Source organism: Rhineura floridana, chromosome 4, assembly GCF_030035675.1.
Source record: "Rhineura floridana isolate rRhiFlo1 chromosome 4, rRhiFlo1.hap2, whole genome shotgun sequence".
Classification (NCBI taxonomy): domain Eukaryota; kingdom Metazoa; phylum Chordata; class Lepidosauria; order Squamata; family Rhineuridae; genus Rhineura; species Rhineura floridana.
The window spans coordinates 133,762,709-133,769,932 of NC_084483.1; the positions used below are offsets into that span (position 1 = coordinate 133,762,709).

At 42.8% G+C, this 7,224-nt stretch overlaps 1 pseudogene; it reads left to right on the forward strand.

Moving 5' to 3' along the window:
- Nucleotides 1-6,742: 6,742 nt before the first annotated feature.
- Nucleotides 6,743-6,861, forward strand: LOC133384635 (5S ribosomal RNA; annotated as a pseudogene).
- Nucleotides 6,862-7,224: the final 363 nt, after the last annotated feature.

Consider the following 7,224-nt stretch of genomic DNA (forward strand, 5'->3'; position numbering starts at 1 on the left):
TAAGCCGCTCTGAGTCCTATTGGAAAAGGGCGGGGTAAAAATAAAGTTTTATTATTATTATTATTATTATTATTATTATTATTATTATTATTATTATTATTTTCCTTTCGCGGATTGGAACCAAATCGGCTCCTTGGTTTACTGGAGAACTGGTGATGATGAAACGCGAAAGACGGAGACTAGAGCGATGTTGGCGGAAAACTCTGAACGAATCTGATCGAACACGGGCTAGAACCTACTTAAAAACCTATTCCATAGCAGTGAGGACCCAGAAGAAACTCTTCTTCTCTGCCTCTATTGCATCCGCTGAATCTCGCCTGGCGGAATTGTTTCGAGTTGTCAAGGATCTTTTAAATTCTGACCCTCATGAATATGTTGACCACTCTATAACCCGTTGTCATGAGTTTGCATGTTATTTTGCAAACAAAGTTGCTCAGATTCGTTCTGACTTAGACGCCAAGATTAATACAGTCTCTATGGATGTAACTTCGGCTCCTGCTTGCTTAATTAGAATGGATTCTTTTCAGCTTGTTCAACCCGAGGATGTGGACAGAATCCTTGGAGAAGTACGTCCCACCACGTGCATGTTAGATCCTTGCCCTTCCTGGCTTATAAAAACTGCCAGAGAGGGACTGGTTAAGTGGGTCATGGAAGTGATTAATGCCTCTTTGGGACACGGCAGCATACCGTCCTGTCTAAAGGAGGCAGTAATAAGACCTTTACTGAAAAAACCTTCCTTGGACCCCCTATTATTAGGTAATTACCGCCCAGTATCTAATATTCCTTTTCTTGGCAAGATAACAGAGCGGGTGGTGACTGCTCAGCTCCAGGGATTTTTGGATGAGACGGACTATCTAGATCCAGCTCAGTCTGGTTTCAGGCCAGGTTGTGGAACTGAGACGGCCTTGGTTGCCTTGGTGGATGACCTTCGCAGAGAGCTGGACAGGGGGAGTGTGTCCCTGTTGGTTTTACTGGATCTCTCAGCTGCTTTCGATACCATCGACCATGGTATCCTTCTGGGCCGCCTCGCTAGGATGGGACTTGGAAGCACGGTAATATGGTGGCTCCGGTCCTTCCTGGAGGAACGAACCCAGAAGGTGGTTATGGGGGACTCCTGTTCGACCACCTGGCCATTGACCTATGGGGTCCCACAGGGTTCAGTTTTGTCCCCCATGTTATTTAATATCTACATGAAACCGCTGGGAGACGTTATCCGGAGTTTTGGGGTTCGGTGCCACCAATATGCAGATGACACCCAACTCTATCTCTGCTTTCCACCTGATGAAACCAAGGAAGCCGTCCAGGTTCTCAACCGATGCCTGGTATCAGTGATGGACTGGATGGGAGTGAACAAGCTGAAATTAAATCCTGACAAGACAGAGGTGCTCCTCGTCAGTCGGAAGGCAGAGCAGGGAATAGGGATTCAACTTGTGCTGGATGGGGTTACACTCCCCCTGAAATCACAGGTTTGCAGTTTGGGAGTGCTCCTGGACTCGGCTCTGACTCTGGAGGCACAGGTCTCGGCTGTGGCTAGGAGTGCTTTCGCTCAATTAAGATTGATGCGCCAACTGCGCCCGTTCCTTGACCAGTCAGACTTGACCATGGTGACACATGCCTTAGTTACATCCCGATTAGACTACTGTAACGCGCTCTATGTGGGGCTGCCCCTGAAGACTGCTCGGAAACTGAAATTGGTACAAAGAGCTGCAGCCAGGATGTTAACTGGGGCGGGATATAGAGAACATACAACCCCGCTGTTGTATCAGCTCCACTGGTTGCCCATTTGTTTCCGGGCACAATTCAAGGTGCTGGTTTTGACCTATAAAGCCTTATACGGCTTAGGTCCAGGCTATCTGTCAGAGCGCCTCTCCCTCTATGAACCTGCTCGGACTTTAAGATCCTCCAGCGAGACTCTACTTATTACCCCTTCCTTCCTGCAAGTTCATCTTGCAGAGACACAGAATAGGGCTTTTTCGGTGGCCGCCCCTAGACTGTGGAACTCTCTCCCTATTGAGGTCCGGTTGGCTTCCTCATTATCAAATTTTTGTGCATAGGTGAAGACTGTTCTATTTAGACGGGCTTTTAACCAATGTAGTTAGTTTTAACCTATGTTTATTTAATTCCATTTTAAATTGCTTAAACTGAATGTCATGTTTATTAATTATTGCTGTTTTAATGTTTTAATGTAAGCCGCCCTGAGTTCCTCGGAAAAAGGGCGGGGTATAAATATTTTAAATAAATAATAAATAAATATATACCCAGTTGATCACTGAGCTCTGCTGGTGAAGGCCTCTTACAGAAACCATCTTATCAGGAGGTCCATTCCGCACAGGGTCGCCAGGTGTCTGGTTTTCACTTCGAGCCTCTGGTTTTTGGGGTGCTCTCCAGGTACGTCATCTTAATCTCAGAACCCTTAGCTTTCATTTTTAAAAAAGTACGTTTCTAGGTGGTCTGGTTCAAAAGATATAAACCAAAATATCAGCAGCTGCCCCCGCAACTTCTGTTAGTACTGGCTGCTCTAATCCCTGCCCTTTCAGGGTTTTAGCCAATAAATGAAGTCAGGGTTGTGATTGACAAGATTTGTTGACCCCAGGCAATAGCTAAACTCACAGTTTCCTTTTTCCTGCTTGTCTCACATTAGAAGTTCAGTAAATGTATAGCTTTCAAAATCATAAACAGTACTTTCTCTGTACAGGATTGGGACTTGCTTCTGAGTAAACATGCATAGGATTGCACTACAGCAGAAGATGACAGCAGTATCTTGGTAGGCATAAAAGTATACATGCAGGTTTTTTAAAATTACTTTCAAAAATGGCATATTATACATTTTATTTTTCAAATAATTTTTGAACAGACGTTTTAAAAAGTGTACATGCTGCAGTGTTATACTTTTCTAATTAAGGAGTCATAGAATCATAGAATAGTAGAGTTGGAAGGGGCCTATAAGGCCGTCGAGTCCAACCCCCTGCTCAATGCAGGAATCCAAATCAAAGCATTCCCGACAGATGGCTGTCCAGCTGCCTCTTGAATGCCTCCAGTGTCGGAGAGCCCACTACCTCTCTAGGTAATTGGTTCCATTGTCATATGGCTCTAAGTTAGGAAATTTTTCCTGATGTCCAGTCGAAATCTGGCTTTCTGCAACTTGAGCCCATTATTGCATGTCCTGCACTCTGGGACAATCGAGAAGAGATCCCGGCCCTCCTCTATGTGACAACCTTTCATGTACTTGAAGAGTCAAACAAGTTTAAATTTTATTGGACTGTTGAAGAGGGCAGTTTATTTGTCTTATAACCTGTTTCTAAAACCTTCCCAATATCAAGCTTTTCTGGGAATAAAGCTGAATTCCACATACCTGGGAGCTAAACACCCCCCCCCTGAATTCAGTAGGACTTACTTTTGAGTAGACATGGTTAGGATTGTGCTGAAAATCAGTGGGACTTCTGAGTGAACATTGAAAAGGATTGTGTTGTAAATCTTTCTCTCCCAATGGAGTTATGCAGGGCTTACTTAGGTATCACTGCTATTATTTGGCAGGAAACTAATACTTAAAAAAAAAAAAGTCCTGCAGAGAGAGAGAGAGAGAGAGAGAGAGTATCTGTGTGTGTGTGTGTGTAGTCTTTCCAACAACCCTGTGAGGTAGGGTTGGGAAGCAAGGCAGCTTACAATAAGAAATAAAGCTATTTAAAATGCAATAACCATAAAAACAAGTATAAAACAGGTGCAAAATGGCTTAACGTGGCATAATTCTGAAGTTTTGATTGGGTGAGTGAAGTTCCTTATCACTGAATTGCAGTCCTGTGCATGCTTCCCTGTCTGGGTAAGCCCCATTGAATACATGGTCTCCCTCTGTTGTTTTCACCCTTAGGGGCAGATTAGGCTGAAAGATGGTGCATAGCTCATGGTCATCCAGTAAATTTTGTAGCTTATTTCCATTTTAAAATTTAATTAAAATGATTCGTGTGCAGGCAAAGTTTATGAAGTAATGCAGATCCACACAATACATTTAAAGCACATCCAACTTGCATTTAAAGCACAAGACTTGCCCTAAAGAATCCTGGAAAGTGTAGTTTCCCCCTCACAGTAATAGCTCCCACCACCCTTAACAAACTACAGTTCCCAGGATTCTGGGATAGGATTCATGTGCTTCAAATGTATGTTGAATGTGATTTAAATGCATGGTGTGGATCTGCCCTAGTATGCTATGTATAAATTAGTAAATTGAAAAGAACAATTTTAAAAGATACTTTTTAAAGCAGGGCTGTAGTTCAGTGGTAGGGCACATGCTTTGCATGCAAAGGTCCAAAATTCAACCTCTGGAAAAGACTATTGCCTGGAATCCGAGAGCCAATGCTAGTCCATATCATCAGTACTGAGCTAGATGGGACCAAATGGCCTGACTTGGTATAAAACAGGAAAAAGACCCAAAGGCCACAGTGACTCCAAAATTTATTTATGTATTTTATTTACAACATTTATATACTGCTTTATTGTAAAAAAGAAAAACTCAAAGCGGTTTATAGACGGAATTAAAACAACAAAATTATTGGCAAAAGCAGTTAAAGACAGGTATTTAAAAACATTTGACAATAAACAATGAGTTAAAAACAGGTGAAAAAATAATAGCTTCTACATGCTTGGGTAGGCTTCCCTAAACAAAAATGTTTTTGCAGGTGCAACAAGGAGTACAATGAAGGCACCTGCCTAATGTAAATAAGCAGGGAGTTCCAAAGCATAGGTACTGCCACACTAAAGGATCAATTTCTTACCAGAGCAGAACAAGTACTATATGGAACCCGTAGCATGGAAAGTACACCTTGAACTTGGCCTGGCAGCAAATCAGCAACCAGTGCTGATTTCAGAGCAGAAGTATTATATGCTGATAGGGTCTCACTCATGTCAGCAATCATGCAGCAGCATTCTGCACTATCTGCAGGGTTAGGCTGTGCTGCATGGGGATTTCTGTGACCTTGGCTGACTGGCTGCCAGAAGTTTTTTAGTTTTGGTTAGGAACCCTGACTCGTTGTGGGATGCTGAGTTTTCTGTGTTACTGATAGGAATCTTATTGTGGTTGGCATGGTATTGCATTTAGGAAATCATAACTGTCTTTTGTTTTTGTTTTTCTATTTGCATTTCATTTACCTCTGAACTTACTCCCTTACATCCATAGAGGCAACAACAGTGGTTCCATGTGTTCAGCTCAACCCCCTTAAACCCACTGATGATGCACCTTGTTATTTGCATGATGGTTTGTTTCTGGCCCAATAGTGGTAAAAGAAAATTCACATACTGGTAAAGTGTGGTTTCAATTGCTGTTGTTCCCAATCTACTGCCTGTGAAGGTAGACCAAACCATGTGTGTTTTCTGTGTGTCAATTATTACTCACTGGAATTGGGTTGGCTGTCAAAGTGAGTTTATATCAGCCCACAGAGTAGACAGGAAAAAAGCAGAGAATCTTCTTAACTCTTACTCATTTCTCAAACCTCTCTGCAGGGAAGAGTCAAGTCTGTAAAGCAGTTTGGAGCAGCCATGTTAAAAGGCAGGTAGGGATATGGATATTGTTGCAGAGGATTCCTAGTCAAGCCTTACCAACAGCACAATCCTAACAATATCTACTCAGAAGTCCTGTTGAGTTCTATGGGGCTTAGTCCCATAGCAAGTATGTTTAGAACTGCAGCCTTCAGGGGCATCCTTCTTTACTCCTGATTGCTCCCATCTAACATCTCCACAACACTTGGCTTTCTTCCTACAATAGCCTTCTGGTGACTGGCCTGGCCTGAGGGCACTTAAACCGTTCTTACCAGAAGCAAGCAGGCTAGATTAAGTGTTCTTTACCCAGGCTCTCTAAGTGGGTGAGAAGGAATGATTCTGCCACTTCAGCTGGATCTGGAAACACCCTCATTTAGCTAAGATTCCTACGTTAATTTCCAATCAGAGAAATGTTTTTGTTTGAGTGGCATGCTCCAAGCAACTGGGGTTGATGCTTAATGTATCATGCTTCTAGACATCACTAGGGCATGCCCCTATGACATCACTATGACCCACCCCTGAAATCTCAAGGTTTGGGATGCTTCTGACCTGGCAACCCTAATTCCACACAATATCGTAAGCAGACCTTTGGTATTGTGGCACCTACTTTTTGGAGTTCTCTCCCCTTAAATATTAGATGCCTACGGCCATACTAGATGTCACATTTTAATGTGGTGAGGCGGTTTGAGTGTGTCAAACAAGCTGAGAGCAATGCCATCAGGAGTCTAGACCAAGAGGCTAGACTCCTAGCAGGGGCACCCAAAGCAGAATGGTCAAAGCTGAGACACCCGACTAAGATGCATCCAAACTCAGAGGAAGGCAATGGTAATCCATCTCTGAATACCTCTTAACACAAAAACCCTATGAACAGAGTATCCAAAATGCAACACGAGATAGTGCTGGAAGATGAGACCCCCAGGTCAGAAGGCACTCAACAAGTTACTGGGGAAGAACAAAGGACAAGTACAAGTAGTGCTGTGACTAATGACGCAGCTGAGTCAAAGCCGAAAGGAAGCTCAGAGGCTGGTGCGCACAGATGCAAAAGGAGAGTCTAGAGTTGTACAATGCTCACAATAGGAACATGGAATTCCATAAAGGAAGCCACAGACCTGAACTTACAAGATCTAAACAGGGTGGTTCATGACAGATGCTATTGGAAGTCGCTGATTCATAGGGTCGCCATAAGTCATAATCAACTTGAAGGCACATAGCAACAACAAATGGCCTTACTACCCTGAACACTTTTGAACTCGTCTGATCTTATAAGCTAAGCAGGGTCAGGCCTGGTTAGTACTTGGATGGGGGACCGCCTGGGAATTCCAGGTACCGTAGGTTTAGAGGAAGGCAATGGTAAACCACCTCTGAATACCTCTTACCATGAAAACCCTATGAATATATCCAAAAAGATTCATAGGGTTGCCATAAGTCACAATCGACTTGAAGGCATGTAACAACCATCTCTGTTATCTTTTTGGTGCCTACTGAAGACCTTCCTCTTTCAGCAAGCCTTTTAAGTAGAGACCTTATCCCAGTCTGTGTCTGTGCTGGAAATGCATTTTAAGATGTTTTAAAGCTTTTAAAGATGTTTTAAAAGATGTTGTTTTTAATATGTTTTCAAGATGTTTTGTTTTAATATGTTTTAAAGTCCTTTGTTTTCAAGATGTTTTAGTGTACTTTTAGAGTTTTTGTTTGCCACCC